Raw genomic sequence first — 25529 nt, forward strand, 5'->3', positions numbered from 1 at the left:
TTCAATTATTTAAGAGGCCAACTACAAAGGAACTGTTTTTCAAACATTAATGAAGCTTATCTTTACAGTTTAGTACATGAGACGACTGTGAACAAGCTGGCCCTTCACTTGAATCTGCATACAAGGTGTTCTGTACTTGTAAGATGACTTTTCTGAAAGGTTTAAACTTATCAGTACATTAAATCCTCATCACATGTTTGTACAGCTTTTCTTTTGATGTATATAGCCATTTCCTGGAGAGCAACATTTTTTTTAATTTTTTTTATTTCAAATATATCAAAAGGCTGAATATCCACATACTTGTGTCACGTGATTAGTAAAAATGAATACTGGATTGTGCTAATGTAGGTAGCTTGTTGCTTGATTTACATCCATGGCAACCTTTTACCGTACAGACAAAGATGAGAGAGGCCGTTATAACGCTGCACTTTAGTCGTAAAGGGGTTAAAGCTGGTTTTACATTGGTGATGGCATCATTGTGTGGTCCATTCATTTCTACTTGACCAGTGGCACATCTGACCCAGGATGCCCTCCTAGGCATACACCTGATGGGAGCTGGAGGTAAAGGCAAGAAGGAAAATTTGGAGTTGCATAGCTACCATTGATTCCATATTTAGTATTGCAAATATTTGGGATGGAAAAATTGTCAGTCATAAATTCAGTTTGTAGACAGGCGCAGTCTACTTTCTCCACTGCAGGTGGCGCTTACCCGCTGCAGCCTTGAAGGTGGAGAGGAAGTCAAGAGGAACATAGTTCCTTTATGGTTTCCTGGGTCACTGGGGAAGCTATCCGGTTGGATGCTGTGGGCCCATGTGATTCTGGCAACCATCTTGGGCTAGGTAGAGCCTATTTAAGGCCCTCACTCCCAGGTTTGGCACGCATAATGCAAGTGGGCAGTGTAGGGAAAGGTACCCTGTCTGTTGGGGACAGTACTAGCAGGAGAGAAAGGTTGCTGACCAGGAGGAATAGTGTAGGGTCACAACTCCTCTGGACATCCTCTTACTTGGGCACGAAACGGCCAGGCTACATTCTGCCCTCTTAAAGTAGTAGTCATAATGTACTAGTATGCACCCCACTAGAAAAACAAATAAACAGAAGAAGCTGCCATCTAAGTGTATCTATTAAAATACATGAGTAAAAAAAGGAGTTAGGTTGCACTCATAGGCAACTCATCAGTCCCAGTGTGCTGGTCAGCCTCAGGAAGCAGAGGGTCAGGAAGGAGCTGTAATACACCCGTGTCTCCCGCTGTGGATAAATTGAAGTGTGGCTGCGTGGTAACAGAGGAAGCTCCACAGGACAGGCAGGCGGGCGAAGGAATCCGCATGCTGGAACCAGAAGGACGTCAGGGCATGGTGACGTCACAAATGGGGTGGTAACATGTTTCGGAGCGAATCTGCTCCTTTGTCAAACCAGTATCCTGACAAGAGGAGCTGCAGCCATGTTTTTATTGGACTCTATCATACCTGGATTTCCAAACATATAAACATTTATGGCTTTGTGGTTTTCTTACCCAATCTCTGTTTGCGCTATTGAGGTTTCTTTCTTTCTTTGGACTCTAGTATGCACCGCATACTAGACTAGCACATTATGACAGACTTACCTGTAAAGCGGATCCCTCCTGCACAACGCTGTCATGGATCCCCGGTGCTACCATCTTCACGCGGTCTTCCTTCTGGGTTCGCAGGCTCCGGCTGTATTAATGGCTGGAGCCGCGGTGATGTCACTCCCGCACAAGCACGTGGGACCCCTCAGCTCCGGCATGGAGCTCTGAAAGTATGGCACAGGTGTGTCGTTCCTTCAGAGCACATGTGCTGGTGACGTCACTAGCAGCATCGCTTGTGCATATCTCCTAAACGGTGCAAGTTAAAGAGATATTCACTGTACCTACAGGTAAGCCTTATTATAGGCTTACCTGTAGGTATAAGTTCAAATGTGGACCGTACCTCCACTTTAACAGACGCTGTAAGTTCGGCCGAAATCAGCTCTCTTCATGTTGCTGGAAACCGTGAGTGTACCCGATTGGGCAGTCTTCCCACTGGGTTTGTTGTAAACCGTTGCAGCATTACTTCAATACAAGTTTTCTTTGCACCTGACCATGTGAATTATTGCGGCCAAACCCCACCTACAAGTTACTGCAAAATTGAAGGGCCTTAGTTCACAAACGTTTTTATTAACATATTTGAGCAAGTACAAAAATATAAATGCATGGAGAGAATAGCGTGTGCATTCAAAAACCAACATATGATTGTACAAGTAAACAGCTCTCCAAATATCATTGAGTAAGAAAAATAATAAAATAACAAAATTCAGAATGAAAAGAAACTGATTAATGTAACATAGTTGCTTCTGCAAGATAAGTAGAATGATTACATAGAAAATATGCTCTAGACGGGAATCTTCCAAAATAATTAAATTGGCAGTACTGGGTGCGTTGCCTTCCAGAGTTACCCAATCTTCTAATGAACTCAAATGGGGAAACAAGGAAACCCTCCAAACACAGGTTAAATCTGATAAGAAGACCAATTAGCCCACTTGCTTTTGAAGATGTGCATGGTATCCTCATGGGTGCACCATACCCTCATGGGTGTGGTGTACCCTTTCCATCATTTTAGTGGATTTCATGCGAGTGGAGCTCCTGTGACCATGAAACAGAGGGACACCACCAGTTTAGGGCAATTGCCCAGTGGATGGCACTGAAGAGTGTGTGGCAACTTTTGGGGGTGGGGGGGGAGATCTTCGGGAGCTCTGCAAATAAGATGCACAGGTGCACTTGTTGTTTTAAACACCATCGAGGAGGCTTTTTGCCATATGGGTTTCCACACTGAGCAGCTCCAGAATGTATGGAGAAGAGTGCCCCTGTCGTGACAACCTTTGAAACGTGTCAGGAACTAAGGGGAAAATCTTATTCAGTCTAAAAGGGGTGTCATATCAGTGGGTGTGTAGCTTGACAACAGTCTCTTTAACCACTTGCCGACCAGTCGCCGTCATTCTACTGTGGCAGGTTGGCACGATCCCACGAGCTGTCTTAGCTGTATGTTTGCTCCTTTAAGCGGGATAGCAGGCGCGCGCCGCCCTGCGGAGTGCCATTGCATATGGCCAGTGGTCGCAATGACCGCCACGAGAGCCAGAACAGGGACGTGTGTGTGTGTGTGTGTGTGTGTGTATAGAGGAGAAGCAGATCGTGAGTTCCTAATAGCTAGGAACCACTATCTGTCATCTCCTCTAGTCAGTCCCCTCCCCCTAAAGTTAGAACACACACTATAGGGAACACAGGTAACCCCTTGATCGCCCCCTAGTGTTAACCCCTTCCCTGCAAATGACATTTACACAGTAATCAGTGCATTCTTATAGCACTGATCGCTGTATAATTGTCAATGGTCCCAAAAAATGTGTCAAAAGTGTCCGATCTGTCCGCCATAATGTCGCAGTCCCGATTAAAAATAGCAGATCACCACCATTACTATTAAAAATAATAATAAAAATGCCATAAATCTGTCCCCTATTACGTAGACGCTATAACTTTTGCGTAAACCAATCAATATACGCATATTGTGATTTTTTTTTTTTTTTTTTTTTATTACCAAAAATATGTAGAAGAATACATATCGGCTTAAACTGAGGAAAAAAATAGCTTTTTTTAAAAAAAACTTGGGGATATTTATTATAACAAAAAGTACAAAATATTGTGTGTTTTTTTTTTTTTTTTTTTTAATTTATAGCACAAGAAAATAAAAACCGCAGAGGTGATCAATTACCACCAAAAGGAAGCTCTATTTGTGGAAAAACGGACATCAATTTTGTTTGGGTACAGCGTCGCACGACTGCGCAATTGTCAGTTGAATCGACACAGTGCCGTATCGCAAAAAATGGCCTGGTCATTGAGCAGCCAAATCTTCCGGAGCTGAAGTGATTAATGGCGATGGAGCGTGTGCATTTATGTATGTTATAGGCCACGTCGTACCAATCCTCCTCCGAGATCTCCTGGTCAGTCTCCTCCTCCCACCCCAGCATAGCTGATGATTTGGCTGTACTATTGTGGTCATTGTGGTATTGATATAAGGTTGAGCTAGTCCCCTTATCTCTGGAGGCCTCCCCCACAAAGGTTCTCACATGGTGTTACAGCACTATTGGCAGCCTGAGTTAACATATTGGAGAAGAAATGACGGATTTGTAGGTATTTATAGAATTCAGAACTGTGGAGGGCATAATTCTGTTGAAGATGTTCAAATGAGCAAAAAGATGAACCTTGCAACAGAGAGTCCAGAGTCACTAGGCCCTGTGATATCCAACTCGAGAAATCTTTATCTTTTGTCAAAGGCAATAGGGTTAATACAAGCTTGACTGCATGCCTGGTTGTAAAAATTAAGATTCTGATGCGCAAGACAGAGTATGCGATAGAGTGACTGGAACCTGTGTATTTTGGAGTGATATAAATATGGGTCGGTTCAACCAAATGAGATATTTTTCTTTCTTTTTTTCTTTGCTAGATGCTGGAAATGTAGATCACCAGACCATTTCCTATATCTCTCTGGGTATTGGTAAGATATCTGTGTCTGAGTTTTTGGGTCTGCATGCCTGCTGTGGCCATTATGAGGAGTTGGTTTTGTTTTTCTTTTTTTGTTTTATTTTTGCAGTGCATTGCTTGTTGAAACCTGGTGAACAAAAAAAGAGAACTGTGAAATTACAGCACATGGGGGAAAAAAAGTGCACAAGGGTACAGTATGGTCCGACCTCAGAAGAGGAAGGGTCTCAAACCCTGAACCCCCTTAACGGGGCAAGGCTCCTGACAGGGGCAAGGTAATCTGGTATACTTAGGCTGCTTAGGGTCCTGCCGAAGCTGGTCTTCCCAAGTTCTTGGTGAGGGCTTTCTTAAAGTGGGACGCCTGGTTGGGGAGAGGAAAAAGACCCAAGGGCCACAGATCCTCATCTCAACATCAGGGCAGGCCCTGAAAAAAATCTGCACCCTCCATCTATGGCTGGGGAAAAAACATCAATTTGAATCTTGAATCGAGTTGAGAGGTCAAATTAATTCCAAATTTCAGCAAATCGATTTTTTTTTTTTCTCACCAGGACTGGCACTGACACCGCGCCAGTCCTGAGGAGCTGCGGGCAGGAGTTTTTAGGCGAGGCAGACTCGCAGACTAGGCCGAAGCCGCGGCCTCGCCTAAACTCCTGCCCGCAGCTCCTCAGGACCGGCGCAGTGTCCAAAAAAAAAAAATTAGAATCGTGAATCAAGTTTTCTTTTTTTGTTTTTTTTTTTTAATTCGCTCTGCTCTACCTCCATCTATAAATATAAAGAAACCTGTCCAGCGTAAGTGCCCATAATCAATACATGCATATATACTGTATATAAAAAAAAAGTACCATTACTCACGGCCAGCCATTTATTTTACACCATGAGGAATACAACCAGAGACGCTGAAGCAAACAGCGGCAGGGAACCGCTTTGAGCATACCTGTGGAATTTGCTATTGTTCGGAAATGTTATGCTTCAGATGGAAAATTAACATAAGTTAATATTGACCCTGCTCTAGAATGACATGAATAGGCTGCTTTGCATGATGTAGGAGGAAGCGTGTTTTGCCTTTTTGTAAGTTTGTTTTCCTAAGCTTTGTTTCCTTTATATTTTAATATTGAAGAGATACAGATTTTGGAAATCGTATTGTTGAATTCAATGGCCATTGTGCACCATGGGAGGTAGTGATCTGTTCCTTATCTGCTGATTCAGCAAACGCTAAACCCCAGTGCCATTACTGCTAGCAGCTTCTCAAGACAAGAAACTTTGCAGCAGATTCACAACAAATAATTTTTTTAAATAAATCTATATACAGTGAGGCATGCAGTGAGGCAAACATACTGAAAAGTTGATTTTGGGTTTACATATATTTACTCCTCTACTATCTAGTAGATGCCAAAATATAAGTTAAAGTGATTGTAAAAGAAGGGTGAGGTGCCAAACGATGCCTAAACACTTTTTACCCTAATGCAAAGAATGCCCTAAGGTAAAAAATGTTTAGGCTTTAGAACCCCTTTTAAATATACAGTCAGGTCCATAAATATTGGGACATCGAAACAATTCTAATCTTTTTGGCTCTATACACCACCACAATGGATGTGAAATGAAACAAACAAGATGTGCTTTAACTGCAGACTTTCAGCTTTAATTTGAGGGTATTTACATCCAAATCAGGTGAACGGTGTAGGAATTACAATGGTTTGTATATGTGCCTCCCACTTTTTAAGGGACCAAAAGTAATGGGACAATTGGCTGCTCAGCTGTTCCATGGCCAGGTGTGTTTTATTCCCTCATTATCCCATTTACAAGGAGCAGATAAAAGGTCCAGAGTTCATTTCAAGTGTGCTATTTGCATTTGGAATCTGTTGCTGTCAACTCTCAATATGAGATCCAAAGAGCTGTCACTATCAGTGAAGCAAGCCATCATTAGGCTGAAAAAACAAACCTATCAGACATAGCAAAAACATTAGGTGTGGCCAAATCAACTGTTTGGAACATTCTTAAAAAGAAAAAACGTTCAGCAACACCAAAAGACCCGGAAGACCACGGAAAAACAACGGTGGTGGATGACTGAAGAATTATTTTCCTGGTGAAGAAAACACCCTTCACAACAGTTGGCCAGATCAAGAACACTCTCCAGGAGGTAGGTGTATGTGTGTGAAAGTCAACAATCAAGAGAAGATTTCACCAGAGTGTTCACCACAAGATGTAAACCATTGGTGAGCCTCAAAAACAGGAAGGCCAGATTAGAGTTTGCCAAACAACATCTAAAAAAGCCTTCACAGTTCTGGAACAACATCCTATGGACAGATGAGACCAAGATCAACTTGTACCAGAGTGATGGGAAGAGAAAAGTGTGCAGAAGGAAAGGAACTGCTCATGATCCAAAGCATACCACCTCATCAGTGAAGCATGGTGGTGGTAGTGTCATGGCGTGGGCATGTATGGCTGCCAATGGAACTGGTTCTCTTGCATTTATTGATGATGTGAATGCTGACAAAAGCAGCAGGATGAATTCTGAAGTGTTTCGGGCAATATTATCTGCTCATATTCAGCAAAATGCTTCAGAACTCATTGGACGGCGCTGCACAGTGCAGATGGACATTGACCCGAAGCATACTGCAAAAGCAACCATAGAGTTTTTAAGGGAAAGAAGTGGAATGTTATGCAATGGCCAAGTCAATAACCTGACCTGAATCTGATTGAGCATGCATTTCACTTGCTGAAGACAAAACTGAAGGGAAAATGCCCCAAGAACAAGCTGGAACTGAAGACAGTTGCAGTAGAGGCCTGGCAGAGCATCACCAGGGATGAAACCCAGCGTCTGGTGATCTCTATGCGTTCCAGACTTCAGGCTGTAATTGACTGCAAAGGATTTGCAACCAAGTATTAAAAAGTGAAAGTTTGATGGATGATTGTTAATCTGTCCCATTACTTTTGGTCCCTTAAAAAATGGGAGGCACGTATACAAACTGTTAATTCCTACACCGTTCACCTGATTTGAATGTAAATACCCTCAAATTAAAGTTGAAAGTCTGCACTTAAAGCACATCTTGTTTGTTTCATTTCAAATCCATTGTGGTGGTGTATAGAGCCAAAAAGATTAGAATTGTTTCGATGTCCCAATATTTATGGACCTGACTGTAAGTGTACTGAGTTATTAACTGATATGTAGAAAATTCAAATCGGAGTTTCCACTTTAGTATGAGGTAACCAAGCTGAACTCCATCAGAAAAACTTCAATCTATAAGAATATTAAAGCGGAGGTCCGCTGAAAAAAACATATTAAAAGCCAGCAGCTACAAATACTGCAGCTTCTGACTTTTAATATATGGACACTTACCTGTCCAGGGAGCCCGCGATGTCGGCAGCCGAAGCCGATCCGTCCTACGGCTCTTGGCTGCAGCCTCCGCCATCCTCGGTAAGGGAATAAGGAAGTGAAGCCATGCGGTTTCACTTCCTGGTTCCCTACTGCGCATGCGCGAGTCGCGCTGCGCATCCTCTCAGGTCCCTGCTGTGTTCTGTGTCTCACAGAATACAGCGGGGGAGGATGGGGTAGGCGCTGGAAGTGGCATAGGTCACCGCAAGCGCCGCGGTGATCTATGCCAGGAAGTGGGAGCAAATACCTGTATTAGACAGGTATCTGCTCCCTCTTCCCCCCTGAAAGGTGCCAAATGTGACACCGGAAGGGGGGAGGAATCCAAAAAGTGTAAGATCCATTTTTGGGTGGAACTCCACTTTAATAATGTTTCTTGTATATCTTTTAATTATTATTATTTATTATTATACAGGATTTATATAGCGCCGACAGTTTATGCAGCGCTTTACAACATGAGGGCGTACAATACAATTCAATACAGGAGGAATCAGAGGGCCCTGCTCGTTAGAGCTTACAGTCTAGGAGAATAATGTGCTCAGTTGCTCAAGGCACAAAGTACAAGTAGTACTTTGCCCCGTCTTCCTATGTGCTAAGGCCCCTTTCACACATGCGGACCGTTTGTCCATTTTTCATCCATCCTTTGACAGATGAAAAACAGACATCAATGCATCTCTATGGAGAAACGAATGTAAACAGTTGATCATCCATTTACATCAGTCTATATCCGCATCCGTCAATGTCTGTTTTTTTTTAAATGGATCAAAGCATGTAAACGGACAAAAGGAACCTGAAAAACGCATGTAAACGGACAAACGGTCCGTTTTTTGCATTTGGTAGTGGATATAAAAAACTGATTAGCAGCTGATGAGAAACTGATGTAAAGTTAAAGTGTTACTAAACCCAGGACCCTGCATTCACTATATCTGGTCTCCCACAGTACACATAAATGCAATTATTTTAGTAAATACAAACTGCTAAATACCTTCTCTTATCAGCAGTATATAGCAGTCTTGTGACTTCTATCAGTGCCTCGTTAAAGCTTGTAGGAGGAGTTTTCATACTGCACTGAGCTGTCCTATTAGGATCCCTGACCTGCTGTCTGGACAGTGCTGATTGGCCCTGTACTGATCACATGCACCCTCCCAAGAAAAAAAAACCTCTAGCAATATACACTAAATTGAGCATGTGCAGCCTGACTCCACTAACTCTCTTACCCGGACATGTTCTGAGGGCAATGCAAGAAGGGGAGGATCTGTGCATACAGGATCAAACAGCCTTTTTGCACAATGCAGAGTATTAACCCCTTAGCTTCCATAGTGAGTATTACAAGCATGCTTTACTTCATATACAGACTGATTTTACTGTTGTGAGTTTTTAGTATTACTTTAATCATTTTTTTTTTTCTTTGGAAAAACATGACTGAACTGATGAAATGAACTGTCCGCATGTGTGAAAGGGACCTAAGCTGCGTGGTTGGACAGGGCGCTCCTACTTTGCTCCAACTCCAAACACTTGCCACTTGCCTGGAACATTTTTGTTGACAAGCCCCTCTTCCCTCTGTATTTCTAGTGTGTTGCTTGTCACTGGCAAGTGCATGAAGACGGAGAAAAGTTATCTCTGTCAAAGCAGCCGTCTCCTTGCTAGCTGCGTTGTCGGACAGCCGTGGAGAGAGGAGGAATGCCCTGGTTAAAGTGGGGGTCCACCTATCTATCGTTTTTTTTTTTTGTTTTTTTTTGAGTTCATTCACAAACTTTTCTTCTCAGCATTACATACTCACATATTGTGTGTAATATGTCCGCCTGTGTCAGATTTCGTCGGAAAGAATAACTTATATTATTCACTGCAGGCGGTTTCCATCTTCATTGTGGGCATTTGAAGCCCACAAGCATTTATTTCCTGGATGTGGTGAATGTTGTGCTCCCAGCATTCACCGCTCCTTCCCGCACATGCTCAGTGGCATCCTGGGAAGCCTGAGACTAGCTCCCAGGAGTCTGGGAGAGGCTAGAAACACGCCTACTCCCACGGGAGGAGAACCAGGAAGTGCAAAGAAGAATAGAAAAATAAAAGGTAATTACAGCGATTTAAATTTTTTTAAACGGCATGTCAGCATCTAGGCAAGGAAGAGAATACATACAGATATTGTTCAAAATTTGGGTGGAACTCCGCTTTAAACTTGCAGCTAGCCTTTTGGAAGATGGGACAAAGTACTAAATGCACTGTATGAGGAAAAAAAACACATTAACAAAAATTGAAGTAGGACTTTGATCATAGCGATTTCCTGTACAAAGTATTGCACATGAACATAAATGGTAAACAGCGGATGTCAGTCAATTCCCCATCTGTTCTTGCTAATGTCACTGACCCAGCAAGAGGAACCTGGTTGCTTAGGAAAGCCCAGACAGGCCTGGGTAACACTTACATAAACTGTAAATAGCAAACCGTCTTTTTTTTTTTTTTTTTTTTTTTCCTTTTTGTGATTTAATAGTACAGGAACTTCATTACAAAAAGCCGCCATTCTCCACGCCATATAATTTTCACTGACACATTTATTTGTCTGCACGAGCCTTTGAGGTGTAAGCTAATGTGTTAATTCTAGGGCAGGCTGTGGACATTTGTTAAATATTTATAGAAAAGTTCCTGCCAAAAGCTTCCACCTTATTTACAGGTATTGTGTGAACAACATCTGTTAAAGGAGCTGCCAGCCTCAAATTAAAGAGGCCTTGTATAAAAAAAGATAAAAATTTCTATTGATCAGAATTTATTATAAGTTATTAGCATGTTTGCAATTATCAAGCAACTGTGTTTTGTCATTTCTTGTTCCTCACAATCATTGAATCAGGAAAGGCTGGCAACTCGGGAGTTCTTGAATAAAAATACTTTATTTTCTACATGTGTACAGGTACGGAGTATACGTTGACGCGTTTCGGCTATGAAGCCTTCATCAAAGCATACAAATTTGATTTAACCTCTTCCTGCTCCCGCTATAGCCAAAAGATGGCTACAGTGCGGGCCTAAATTGCCGGGAGGGTGTACATGTATGTCCCTCCGATGCATGTGCTGCCTGCCCGCGGGCGGTGCGCTCTTTGATCAGCGAGTCCATGAGACTCAGCTGATCACAGATTGGAGGAAGGGGCCAATCCTGCCCCCTTGCCACGTGATAGCTGATCACGTGATCTAAACAGAAGCCGGTAATCTGCTTTTATCCTTTTTCCTCATACTCAACAGCGTAAGGAGAAAAAAAAGTCGATTACCAGCTTGTGTAAACGGGACATTGATCCTACATATGCCACACCCGCTGCTGCTAAGCAGTGCCACCCATCAGTGCTGCCAATCAATGTCTCCTACCAGGGCACCCATCAGTGCTGCCAATCGGTGTCTCCTATCAGTGCCTTCTGATCAGTGCCACCTATCAGTGACCATCAGTGCTGTCTTATCAGTGCCTATCAGTGCAGCCTCATCAGCACACATCAATGAAGGAGAAAAATGACCTGTTTGCAACATTTTATAACAAACCATGAAAACTTTTTTTTTTTTTTTTTTTTTTTCAAAATTTTTGTTTTTTCTTTGTTTAGCAAAAAATAAAAACCCCAGTAGTGGTTAAATACTACCAAAAGAAAGCTCTATTAATGTGAAAAAAAAATAACAATTTCATTTTGGTTACAGTGTAGCATGACCGCGCAATTTGTCATTCGAAGAGTGACAGCGCTGAAAGACGAAAATTGGCCTGGGCAGGAGGGGGGGGGGGGGGCTTTAGGTGCCCGGTAAGCAAGTGATTAAAACTGGTAATTTATAACAAAACAGAGTAGGGCTCTTCTACATGAAAGATGACAACCACCCTTGATAACGCTATACATGTCTTTATAGGCATACAGAATAGGAAGATGTTCTTGGAGAATTGCAACAATCTTATTGTATTCTAAACTCCTCAATCATCATTGTTATACTGTTTAGAATTATACAAAAGATATACTTTAGGTGTCATGTTTTTCCCTGTTGTTGCTGTGTAGCTCTTTCTCCATGTGTGTTTTTTTTTTATTGATTTAATTATTCCTAATTAGGATATACCCGCCCCTCTGAGGGTCTGTTTTGTTACACCAGTTTTAAATCAAATTTTGTATGCTTTGATGAAGGCTTCTAATGCCGTGTACACACGAGCGGACTTTTCAACCGGACTGGTCCGACGGTCTATCCGACAGACTTTCGGCGGACTTCCGTCAGACTTTCGAATGAACTGACTTGCCTACAAACGATCACACCAAAGCCTGATGGATTCGTACATGATGACGTACGACCGGACTAAAATAAGGAAGTTGATAGCCAGTAGCCAATAGCTGCCCTAGCGTCGGTTTTAGTCCGTCGGACTAGCATACAGACGAGCGGATTTTTCGACCAGACTCGAGTCCGTCGGAAAGATTTGAAACATGTTTTATTTCTAGGTCCGTCAGACTTTTGGGGAAAAAAAAGTCCGCTGGAGCCCACACACGATCAAATTGTCCGACGGAGTCCGGTCCGCCGGACCAAGTCTGCCGGAAAGTCCGCTCGTGTGTACGCGGCATTAGCCGAAACATGTCAGCGTATACTCTGTACCCATGTAGCAAATAAAGTACTTTTATTTAAGAGCTCCTAAGTTGCCAGCCTTTCCTGATTCAAGATTATCTATCTGTTGGAGCTGAACGCCCTGGCTAGAGCACCGGACAGCCATGGTTCATGGACATCCATACCAAACAGTATAGTGAGGGTAACTTTTTGTCTTTCCCCACAATCATACCTGGGAACTTTTCAATGGCTGGGAATCTATATTTGGGGTAGGGCAAGGGGAGGAGCTAACAGCTCAACTGGTGAAATGGGGCAAGGTTGCAGTGGCATGCTTTGGTAGCGGCAGCAAATGGATAGGTTTAAAAGCTCCATGCTTAGTTTGTGTATAAAAAAATAAAATATATATATATATATATATATATATATATATATATATATATATATATATATATATATATATATATATATATACACATAGCTGTTTGTCCATCAAAGCGTCATGTAAATTCTTTCTGTGGGAATGGGGTAAAATCAAATGTTTTCAGGCTATATCCTCTGCAAATCAAATATTTCAAAGAGGAAAATACCACAATATGACCACTAGATGGAGATGAGGCACAGAATTATTTCCTATTATAGTCGGAACCATCTAGTGGCCATAATGCAGTATTTTCTTTATTCACACATTCAAGCTGCAGAGAATATAGCCTGAACATTTGATTTTGCCCCGGTTCCACAGAATTAATTTATATGGAGTTTTAACCACTTCAGTTCCCGAAAGGATTTGCCCACTTCCTGACCAGGCCCTTTTTTGCGATACGGTGCTGCGTCGTTTTAACCGACAATTGGGCGGTCATGCAACATTAGTGAAGGGTTAGTGTGTGGGTGTGGCGCTGTCCTAATTTATAGAAATACTTGGTAAATTGTGTGTAGCCAAATCCCATATGTAAAGTCGCATAAACCAAACTTGCAAATAAAAAATTCAACGAAAATAAAACCAAACATAAAACAGCAAAGTGACCCCCTTTGGAGTGTGTAGGTGTAACGTTGTCCTAGTTTAAAAAATACTTTGTAAATCGTGTGTAGCCAAATCGCATGTAAATTATAAACAAAATATAAACAAAATCGCATAAAGCAAATTTAACGGCTAGGTTGGCCCCCTTTGAATTGGGGGAGGGGGAAGGGGAACAGGGGATGAAATCAAAAAATGACTTTAGCCAAAGCTATTCCATCCGCATAAAAACCCCATATAGTGATTGACAAACATAACATTGCTGAATAATTACATAGTTCAAATCGTGACTAGTGCTCAGTGCAATTTAAGTGAAAAACTTGACATCTATGTAAAGCAAGGCAGGTATTTGTATTAATCTTGGTGACCAGGTGCTCGTGTCTTGTGATCATGTGGACACTCACCAGCTTCTTTAACCCCTGCGGGGGTAATGCGCAGTCAGTGTATGCCACTGTGCGGCAATCCACAGGCTGTTTCTGGGTCACGGTGATGTTTTAGGCAGCTTCTTTAACCCCTGCGGGGGTAATGCGCAGTCACAGTGTATGCCACTGTGCGGCAATCCACAGGCCGTTTCTGGGTCACGGTGACGTTTTAGGCATAAGAGAAGAAAGAGGAGATTTCATAGCGTAAAACCATAAAACACTCTTTATTGAATGCAGATGACAGAATGGTACTCACATTTAAGCAGTTTATAATAGGCAACCAAATGTCATCAAAACAGGAGAGCGTCAGATTTAAGTTGGTGATCCTCTGGGAGATGATGCAAAAGCATCAGAATAGGCCACGCCCTACGCGTTTCGTCATAGGGACGTCAACTGGAGCGCTGCGTTCAATAAAGAGTGTTTTATGGTTTTTATAAAAAATTTTTTTTTTTTTTTTTTTACTAGTAATGGCGGTGATCAGCATTTATTAGCGGGATTGCGGGGACAGATCGGTGTTCCTGATCACTTAGAACAGCAGATCTCTCTCACCTCCCCTGTCAGAACGGGGATCTGTCTGTTTACATTCTGGCCACCGGTCACACGCATCGGCTCCAGCGCGCCTGCTTTTGCTCCTAAAGCAGCCGACGTACACCTACGACAATTCGCGCAGCTGTGCCAACCTACCTCAGTATAATGACAGCGGCTGGTCGGCAATCGGTTAATAGATAAACAGTTCTTGAGTTTTTTTAAAAACATGTACCCCTTAGTGTGACACCACAAAATCTTCACTTGGAGAGTTCCGGTTACTTTAATAACTGTACATCAATACTCCCAAACTGAATGCTGCTGATTTAGAAGCTCCTAATCCTAAAACAGTCCCTGCAAAAGAAAAGTATTTCCACTTGCCTTGAATTTTCACTCTCTCTCACAGAACTATGTCCACCATTAGAATCTTTTTAGTGTCCAATACTTTGGGGTGTGTCAGACACATGAACTGCAAAACAATTTGCCTCTATGTTGTGCAGATGAGGACAGTGGGATGGATTCAGTAGTTCAGCAAAAGACAACTGTGCAGGGCTTATACCACTCGATCTACAAAAATGCTGTGTATTGTCAGCCCACAATGGGAAATTAGAAGCTGAGTTATTTTTGACACACAAGCAGCTATTTTTCTGTATTTGCAGGCTCTTTAACCACATGCTTACTGGGCACTTAAGCCCCCCTCCTGTCCTGACCAATTTTCAGCTTTCAGTGCTGATGCACTTTGAATGACAATTGCGCGGTCATACAACACTGTACCCAAATTAAATTTTTATCATTTTTTTCCCACAAATAGAGCTTTCTTTTGGTGGTATTTGATCACCTCTGCGTTTTTTATTTTTTGTAAAAGAAATGTAAAAAGACCGAATTTAAAAAGTTTTTTTTTTTCTGTTTTGTTATAAAGATTTGCCAACAGTAATTTTTGTCTTTCATTGATGTACGCTGATGAGGCGGTACTGATGGGCACTGATGGGTGGCAGTGATGGGCGGCAATAATGGGCACTGATCGGTTTCACTGATAGGCAGCACTTCTAGGTTTCACTGATAGGTGGCACTGTGGGCAATGGCAGGTGGCACTGGCAGGGGGTACTGGTGGGCACATGTGAGGCAATTATGAGAAGAAAAAAAAAACGGTTACCGTGCTTTTGTTTACATCATGTGATCAGCTGTCATTGGCTGACAGCTGATCACGTGGTAAGGGGCCGGGACCGGCCCTTTACTCGGATCTGTAATCACCGAGTCTCAGTGACTTGGTGATCACAGCAGGGAGCGTGCAAAGGGGAGGCCGTCATATGAAATTCTGGCCCGCACTGTGGTCTTCACTCGGCTATAGCGCGAACGGCAAGTGGTTAAAAGGCTGAAGCACTGGGACTGTATTGATATTTTTATTTTCTAAATTTACCCTGGCATCTAATTTAAGTAAACCTATGCTTTGTCTATGCAGGACAAAGCAATAGGTTCCCTTTCATGCCAGCCAACTCAACTGCTTATGCTTGTCTACCTGTCAAACCTCTGCCACAATGATCAGCCAGGAAGTAAAGTGACCTATCTTGTGATTCTGGTAGAACGAGCATGTCGCTCCCTCCCCTTCCTCCCACATAATCAGTCACCCATCGCCATCACATGGGGACAGGGAGAGAGTCCTCAGACCATAGTTGCCAACATTGCAAAAAAAAATATGTGGGACACTTTTTTGGCTGTAGGCAGAGCTGTACAATAATTAGGGGGTGGGGCATTCGTTTGTAGGCGTGACTTAGCAAAAATACAAGTGCGGTGCGCTTCGCGCGCCGCTGCGAAAATGGGCGTGGCTTAGTGCAATAGTGGGCGCGGTTTAAATGGGTGTGGTTTAAGAGGGTGTGGTTAGAGTCTGAGATGAATGAGGGATGGAGAGGGAAAGGGGGAGAGGGGAATGACGGGACAGCAGCCCCAGATCCTACACAATAAAAATATGTGTATTCTAGAAAGTTTAACAATCAGCAGATAAAGATACTCCAAACACCTGGTGTTAACGCTTCAATCATCCCGGCACTTGGTTGTTATGCTGTCAGGATGATCGAAGCGCATTATTTCTATTATTACATTGTAATATAAAATTAAATCATTCAATGCACCATAATGCCGAATCAGTGGGATCCCTGAGCGTGTCGCTAGCCACGTCGCCTGCCACCAGCAGAGTCTGTCCTTGCATCAGGTGCCCCCGGCAGAGTCTGTCCTTGCATCAGGTGCCCCCGGCAGAGTCTGTCCTTGCATCAGGTGCCCCCGGCAGAGTCTGTCCTTGCATCAGGTGCCCCCGGCAGAGTCTGTCCTTGCATCAGGTGCCCCCGGCAGAGTCTGTCCTTGCATCAGGTGCCCCCGGCAGAGTCAGTATAGACCCCCTCAGTGCAGACCCCCCCTCTGTTAGTGCAGCCTCCCCCTCAGTGCAGCCCCCCCGCTCAGTGCAGACCCTCCCCTCGTCCAGGAGCGGCCGGTGTTCTGCCGAGAAAGTTCCCCTCGGCAAGTAAGGACCCCCTGTACTGCGCAGGCGCAGCGCTTGCGCAGTACGAGCCAGCGTAAATAGCCGAGCTGGGGAACTTTTCGGCAAGACACGGCGGCGCCGTGTCTTCAGCGGAGAGGGGAGGGGCCGTACAGCTAAAGAAGCCGATTCATTGGCTGCACGGATGGAGCCCCCTTCTTCTCTCCACTGACTGAACACTAGGGGGAAGATCGAGCGGCGGCGCCGGCCGCCATTTTGCTGGAGTCAGCTGCTCCAAAAATAAAAAAAAAAAAACAACATTCCCGATTTTCCTTATGGAAAATCCCGATTCGGGACGAGGGTCCCAAAATCGGGATTGTCCCAGGAAAGTCGGGACTGTTGGCAACTATGTCAGACTTGTGTCCGCTCCAAGTCATGACTTTAAGCTTAAGGCCTCATGCACACAGGATGTTTTTTTTCCTCCTAGTGTTGTAAAAGGGGCCTAAAGCTGCATTTTGCAAAAGCATTTAGGCGCTTGAGCGTTCATTCATTCCATTGATCAGGATATTATTTTTTTTTCTGGCCAATGGAACAAATGAATGCTCAAGCGCTAAACAGTTCAGCCGCTTGATCGTTCTTACTGGCGACGAGAAGGGACATCCCCCCCCCCCCCCCCCCTCCGGTGTTTCTACCGACTCACCCCTGCCATCGGTTAGTCGGAGAACTGATCCGCCGGCCCCCTGATGCTGACGATAGAGATTTCTGGCAGACCAGATGGTCCCCGGAGTCTCTATGATCGTTCGGAGGCCGGGCGCAATGTTATAACGTCACACCCAGGCCTCTTCATTCATTTTGTTTTTTTTTTATTTCAGGCTTTCCAGCCTAGAGGTGAGATATGGGGTCTTATTGACCCCATATCTCACTGTAACCACTTGCCACCCACCATAAAGCAAAATGACGGCAGCAAAGTGGTTTCAATAACCTGACCGGACGTCATATGACATCTTCATGATATTGGGCCACTGCGCACCCCGGGGGCACGCATCGTGGCGATCTTTGTTGCGGTGTGTCAGTCTGACACACCGCAAGTACGATCTCGGTGAAGAGTCTCTGATGGAGACTCTTTACCATGTGATCAGCCGTGTCCAATTACAGCTGATCACAGTGTAAACAGGAAGAGCTGGTGATCGGCTTTTCCTCACTCGCGTCTGTCTATCAGCTGCTCCTCTGACAAGGGGGGGTCTGTGCTGATCGATTATCAGCGCAGCCCGCCCCGAGGACCCTGGACCACCAGGGACGCCACCACCAGGTATGCCACCCTAGACCACAATGGATGCCAATCAGTGCCCACAATGGGCATCACTGGCAGGCATTATTGTTTGGCACTGATTGGTATCCATCAGTACCATACATAACAGTACATCAGTGCCACCTATCAGTGCCCATCTGTGCCGCCTATCAGTGCCCATCCATGACGCATATCAGTGCCATCAATCAGTGCCCCGTCAGTGCCGCATATTAGTGCCCATCATCAGTGCTCATTAATGCCACCTCATTGGTGCCCATCAGTACCGCCTTATCAGTGCCCGTCAGTGCAGCCCCATCAGTGAAGGAAAAAACTTACTTATTTTTTTTTTCAAAATTTTTGTTCTTTTTTTATTTGTTTAGTAGAGAATAAAAATCCCAGAGGTGATCAAATACCACCAAAAGAAAGCTCTATTTGTGGGAACAAAATGATAAAAATTTAGTTTGGGTACAGTGTTGTATGACCGCGCAATTGTCATTCAAAGTGCGACAGCGCTGAAAGCTGAAAATTGGTCTGGGCAGGAAGGCGTATAAGTGCCCAGTATTGAAGTGGGTAAAGAGGACCTGTCATGCTTATTCCTATTACAAGGGATGTTTACATTCCTTGTAATAGGAATAAAAGTGATCTAAAAAAAAAAAATGTGAAAAATAAAAGTAAAATTTACAATAAATTTTTTTTTTTTTTTAATAAAGTGCCCCTGTCCCCGTGTGCTTGCATGCAGATGCGAACTCTTTCATAAGTCATGCCCACTAATGTAAACAGTGTTCAAATCACACATGTGAGGTATCACCATGAACGTTAGAGCAAGAGCAATAAAACTAAAAAATCCTCACTCTAACACGTACTTTAACTAGAGGGTGCTAAAAAAAATTCTGCAAACACTTAGGTGTGCAAGGACACTAAGGGGTTGATTCATTAAAGGCAAATAGACTGTGCACTTTGCAAAGTGCAATTGCACTCTACAAATGCAGTTGCTCCAGAGCTTAGTAAATTGGGTAAAGCTTCACTTTGCAAAGAATACCCAACAAGTGCAAGGAAAATTAAAAATAAAAACAGCACTTTTGCTTGCATATGATTGGATGCAAAAAGTCAGCAGAGCTTCTGCGTATATACTAAGCTCTGGAGAAACTGCACTTGCAGAGTGCAACTTCACTTTGCAAAGTGCACAGTCTATGTGCCTTTAGAAAATCAGCCCCATAGGCTAACATAGAGGGATGTTTAGAGGCAGAGGAAAAAAAACCTCAAATGCCCTTAAAAGTGGTGTGTTTAATGCCCAATGCGCATGAGGCCTTAATAGGCTGCTTCTCGCTCCTCCAGGGTAATAGAGGAGCTAAAGGAAGGAAAGTATAAGCAACTACAGGGGTTGGGAATAAAATGAATCAGTTGTTTTAAACTGCATGGGTAAAGTACAGGTTCACTTTAGGGTAGAGTTATGTAAGGTTTACAAAGGGATTTGGTGTAATGAAGAACTTGCGGTAAAGCATTACTATTCACACTGGAAAATGTTATAACCTGGAATAATCCCAGGATGGGAATTTGCGCTTTTCAGATTTCACTAGCTGCATGCTTATTACAGGTCATTATCTCTCAAAGTGGTAAAGCCAGGCTTAAGACGGAAACTTTTTAAAGCTTGCTCCTCTATAAAATACCAGCTCCCATATTTATATCTTCTTCACAGGTTCTCCTTAGAGCAGTGGTCATCAACCCTGTCCTCAGGACCCACTAACAGGCCAGGTTTGCAAGATACCTAAAATACATTACAGGTGATCTCATTTGCTGCTCAGTGATTGCAGTTTTCTAGTCTGCATCTCCCCAAGGTAATACATAAAACCTGGCCTGTTAGTGGGCCCTGAGGACAGGGTTGATGACCACTGCCTTAGAGCACACACGAGATTAGGCGATCATGTTATATTCACCATGTGTTGTTTAGCATAGGTTAGGCTGCTTATGGGCTATTCCTTCAAACCTGTTAGACCAGTGAGATATTCTGAATGTTTGTTAGAAACACAAACCTTTAAATTCATTTGCTTCAGTGCTTCAAGACAATTATGTAGTAGTGTGTCAGATTCCAGACCTTCTCCTATGTGTGCTGCCTGGCAGAACCTTGCAACTGGAATTTACATTTAGTAACTACAGATAATAAATCATGATGTTACCCTTATTTTAAAAAAAGAGGAGAAAAAAAATCCAGATCATTTAAATTGTGTGTAAAAGATATTATATCTGTCTAACTAATGGTCATTGGACTAACTTTTAAAGCAGAACTCCAGGAATGATGTTTCATCCCATACTTGCATTAGTCCAGCTTTGCTCAAAGTAAGTATCTGTATCAGATATCCATATTCGTAGTCCATACTACCATATATAATATATATATATATACTTTGCTATAATAAATATCCCCCAAAAATACATAAAAAAACATTTTTTTTCCTCAGTTTAGGCCAATATGTATTCTACATACTTTTGGTAAAAAAAAAAATCGCAATAAGCGTATATTGATTGGTTTGCGCAAAAATTATAGCGTCTACAAAATAGGGGATAGTTTTATGGCATTTTTATTTTTAATTTTTTTTTTTTTTTTTTTTTTCTTTTATTAGTAATGGCGGCGATCTGCGATTTATTTTTATTTTTTTTTTATCGTGACTGCGACATTATGGAGGACACATCGGACAATTTTGACACTATTTTGGGACGATTGTCATTTATACAGCAATCAGTGCTATAAAAATGCATTGATTACTGTGTAAATGTCACTGGCAGTGAAGGGGTTAACCACTAGGGGGCGATGAAGGAGTTAAGTGTGTCCTAGGGAGTGATTCTAACTGTGGGGGGTGGGCTTCAAGTCGCACAACAGCGATCACCGCTCCCGATGACAGGGAGCAGTAGATCTCTGTCATGTCACAAGCCAGAACGGGGAAGTGCCTATGTAAACAAGGCTCTGTGACATGATCGCCGGGAGACCAGCGGGCATCGAGTCCGCCGATCCTGCGGGCACTGTCATGCTGTACGTGGCGGGCACGCACCTGCTATTACCGGCTCCTAAAGGGGACGTAGAGATATGCCCATTTGCCCACCACTGCCATTGTGCTGACGTATATCGGCGTGTAGTGGTTGGCAAGTGGTTAAAGTGTTACTAAACCCATTACCCTGCATTCACTATATCTGGTCTCCCGCAGTACACAGAACATGGACATGCAATTATTTTAGTAAATATAAACTAAACCTTTTCTCATCAGCAGTATATAGCAGTCTTGTGACTTCTATCAGTGTCCAGCTGAGCACTGGGTAAAGCTTGTAGGAGGAGTTTTCATTCTCCTCTGACTGTCCTATGAGGCTGCACGACCCCTGACTTTCTGTCTGGACAGTGCTGATTGGCCCTGTGCTGATCACATGCACCCTCCCAAAGAAAAAAAAACTCTCTAGCAATACACACCAAACTGCACATGTGCAGAGTTCCTCCAAAGCTCTGTTCTATCAGCAGATGGATTGGGAACAGTAGAGGGGGAGGATCAGAGAAGACAGGATCAAACAACGATTTTACACAATGCAGAGGATTAACCCCTTAGGTTCCACAGTGAGTTTAATTAGCATGCTTTACTGCAAATACAAACTGCAGTCTGGTGGGGCTGTCTAATGCCCCTTACACACGGTCGGATTTTCCGACGGAAAATGTGTGATAGGACCTTGTTGTCGGAAATTCCGATCGTGTATGGGCTCCATCACACATTTTCCATCGGATTTTCCAACACATAAAGTTTGAGAGCAGGCTGTAAAATTTTCCGACAACAAAATCCGTTGTCGGAAATTCCGATCGTGTGTACACAAATCCGACGGACAAAGTGCCACGCATGCTCAGAATAAATAAAGAGATCAAAGCTATTGGCCACTGCCCCGTTTATAGTCCCGACGTACGTGTTTTACGTCACCGCGTTCAGAATGATCGGATTTTCTGACAACTTTGTGTGACCGTGTGTATGCAAGACAAGTTTGAGCCAACATCCGTCGGAAAAAATCCTAGGATTTTGTTGTCGGAATGTCCGATCAATGTCCGACCCTGTGTACAGGGAATTACTCTTAGGACTGAATGAACAAAAATACAAATCAATTGGTGGGTAAAATGGTTCCTATTTATGTATCTCAAAAGAGGCCGTTTTGAGATACATAAATAGAGCTTCAAGCTGCATCTATACTTTAGTAGCATGTGCGAAAGTCACACAGTTTTGACCACAGTCACAAAACACGCAAAAAAAGTGCTGCGCATTTATTGTAAAACGCAGCAAGCATGACAGATGCGACTAAATACTCCACTAAAAACCATGCAAATTTCAAAGCTCATAAAGATACTTGTATTTCATTGCCACATTTGTCACAGGTAGGACTTCCCATTGAAATGAATAGGCTGTCCTATGCGCAATGTGCTCCACAGTGTGATTTAGCTATGTCTTCTTTCATTAAGGAAAACCTATATTTTAGCTAAACTGTTATGTTTACAAACCAAACCTGCTTGGTCTCTTCTGACATTGTAACATATACCAGGAATGTGTATTACTTCATGCTGTTTAACCCTTTTATGACACGAACCGCATGATGAACACTTTCGTAGTTAGAGCAAAATTTGTAATCATACAGTGTTCTGATTCACCTGCTAAAAACCAGTAAATCCAGTATTCCTCTGTGAAATGATATACTGTAACTTTTCTGGTAGCAGACTTACAACATTCACATTTTAATTTAAAAATGAAACGCAAGCAGTGGAAATGGCTTGTAACAATGTAAAAAAAAAAAAAAAAAAAACCTCAATAGCCAGGAGTAGGGTTATAGGTAAAGCTGGCCATACAGTATACAATTTTCTTGTAGAATTTCTGTACAATTTCCTTCATATTTACCTTTAACTATGTAGCGCAAGGGCCTGCCTGATTGGATACAAATTGAAAGTGTTGTTTAGGTTTGAGCTCATATTATATGATGGAGTGAAATTCACTTTATTCCCCCCATCAACACAGACAGTGACCGGGGAATCCCTCTCGTGGAGCCATTGTGTTCTTCCAGCAGGGAGGGGGGTAGAGGAAGCCGCCCCTTCCGGGAGGACACAGTGATCATTGCTAGTGGCTTTAACAGCCGCTAGCGATAATCGCATGTAAAATCCAGCAGGATAGTTGTACCCAAGTTGATCGATCAACTTTGGGTACATTCAGCCTGCCCATACATGATTCCAAACCCAGCCGATTCAGCAGGAACTGTCTATGGCCAGCTTAAATGTAACCTAATGAGCTAACAACTCGGGGAGGGGGAACAGTAAGGATTTCCATCCTCTCTTTATACGTGTCACTGAGTTTGCAGCTTAAAGGATCCATCCTCAGTCCGCTTTGATGATATGGCTGGAATAACCAGCATTGAAAAGTGTCTTAAAACAGATCTTCAGCTACACAAAAAAATCCATCCGTCTCAGTTCAGTGTGCCATTTTTAGAAAACCTTTTTGATCTTTTTAAATAGCTTTATTCTTGCTCAGACTTTGAAGTCACATGACTGTTCTATCCACAGTCTCTGACCAGACCCTAGAAGGTAAGCTTTGATCAGACCTCGGTGCTTAAGGCCCCTTTCACACTGATACGACACGACAGTGTATGACTGTGGATCCGAATTTGCCCTGCGACTTGAAGTCCGACATGCGTCCGACTTCAATGAACAGGGATCCGACTTTGATCCCCGACAATACCAGGCACTGTCTGGTATGAATCTTTAGGGGAAACTCCACACTCAATGTAAAAAAAAAAATGGCACGGGTTCCCCCTCCAAGAGCATACCAGGCCATCCATACCAGACCCTTATCTGAGCACATAGCCCAAAAGGCGAGCGCCCCCCCTGAACTGTACCAGGCTGCATGCCCTCAACATGGGGGGTGGGTGCTTTGGGGCAGGGGGGGCCCTGCGCCCCCCACCCTAAAGCACCTTGTCCCCGTGTTGATGAGGACAAGGGCCTCTTCCCAACAACCCTGGCTCTTGGTTGTCGGGGTCTGTGGGCAGGGAGCTTATCAGAAATTGGAAGCCCCCTTTGACAAACGGTGCCCCCAGATTCCGGCCCCCCACCCTATGTGAATGAGTATGGGGTACATTGTACCCCTACCCATTCACCAAAAAAAAAGTGTCAAAAATAAATAACTACTTATATTAGCATGGGGCGGGGTCACTGGGTGACGTCATCCGGGGGCCCACCCCTTATGCCGTCACCACCATGACGGCCAATGACATCATAAGGGGCGGGGTCACCGGAGGCCTGCCCCTTATGACGTCACTGGCCATAATGCCCCGGGTGGTGACATCATAAGGGGCGGGCCTCCAGATGACATCATCCGGTATATGCCAATATAAGTAGTGGCGCATGAGGCATTAGAGCGGGAGAGAGCATCGAGTCAACATCAGAAGAAGAACAGAGGGAGAAGACAGTGGAGAAGACCCAGCAAAAGAGTGAGAAGACAGCAGAGAAGACCCGGCAGAGGACAGCGGACAGAGGGATAAGAACCGGAAAGGGCTAGAAGACATCAGCGGAGAGGGGAGAAGAACTGACAGAGGCAGAAGACATCAGCGGAGGAGGCAGAAGACATCGCCAAAAAAGGGAGAAAAGCCAGAGAGGGGAGAAGTCGGAAGAGACCCCAGAGCTGCCTAATAAATTATTTTAAAAACCTGTGTACTGTGTTTTATTTTTGACACTTTTTTTTTTTTTTTTTTTAGGTGAATGGGTAGGGGTACCCCTACTCATTCACATAGGGTGGGGGTCTGGGATCTGGGGGTTCGCCCGTCCCCACCTCCTTTCTTGACCTGCCGTGCTGTGTGCTCGAATAAGGGTCTGGTATGGATTTTGGGAGGGACCCCTACGCAGTTTATTTGGCGTGGGGGTTCCCCTTAAAATCCATACCAGACCGAAAGGCCTGGTGTGCTCTTGGAGGGGAAACCCATACCGGGTTTTTTTTTTTTTACATTTTGCGTGGAGTTCCCCTTCAAGATAAGTCGCATGCCAAAGTCGGATCAGTTAAGACGGCGATCTGACTTCGGTGATATTTAATGGGCTGAAGTAGGATCAAAGTCGGACCAAAGTAGTGCAGGGCCTACTTTGAAGTCGTACTAATATGAATGGTAGTTATTGGAAATCATGGGGAACGACTTGTCCTACGACTTTGCAGTCCCAAGTCATAGGACAAGTCGTACAAGTGTGAAAGGGGCCTTAGGGACATTATGTGTTGGGTAGTGGAGAACATAAATTTGCTACTAGTCCCACCCACTGCCAGCAACTTTGGTGTCATTACATCAGATTTGTGAGCCTGAGAACTACATGGGATGTGTTTATGAGTACCAGGGGGGACAGGAA

At 43.6% G+C, this 25529-nt stretch overlaps 1 protein-coding gene across 5 annotated transcripts in view; it reads left to right on the plus strand.

Annotated features, from left to right (window-relative positions):
* Window positions 1–25529, plus strand: part of TMEM184A (transmembrane protein 184A) — a 72543-nt gene that overhangs the window by 15887 nt on the left and 31127 nt on the right. For 2 of the 5 annotated variants that reach the window (XM_073636741.1, XM_073636743.1), the window contains exon 2: window positions 4488–4538. The exons of the other annotated variants lie outside the window; for them this stretch is intronic. The gene's annotated coding sequence lies outside the window, so the exon portion shown is untranslated. The remainder of the gene's footprint in view (window positions 1–4487; window positions 4539–25529) is intronic. 5 annotated transcript variants of the gene reach the window in all.

This window comes from Aquarana catesbeiana, linkage group LG06 (genome assembly GCF_042186555.1).
Source record: "Aquarana catesbeiana isolate 2022-GZ linkage group LG06, ASM4218655v1, whole genome shotgun sequence".
In the NCBI taxonomy this organism is placed as follows: Eukaryota; Metazoa; Chordata; class Amphibia; order Anura; family Ranidae; genus Aquarana; species Aquarana catesbeiana.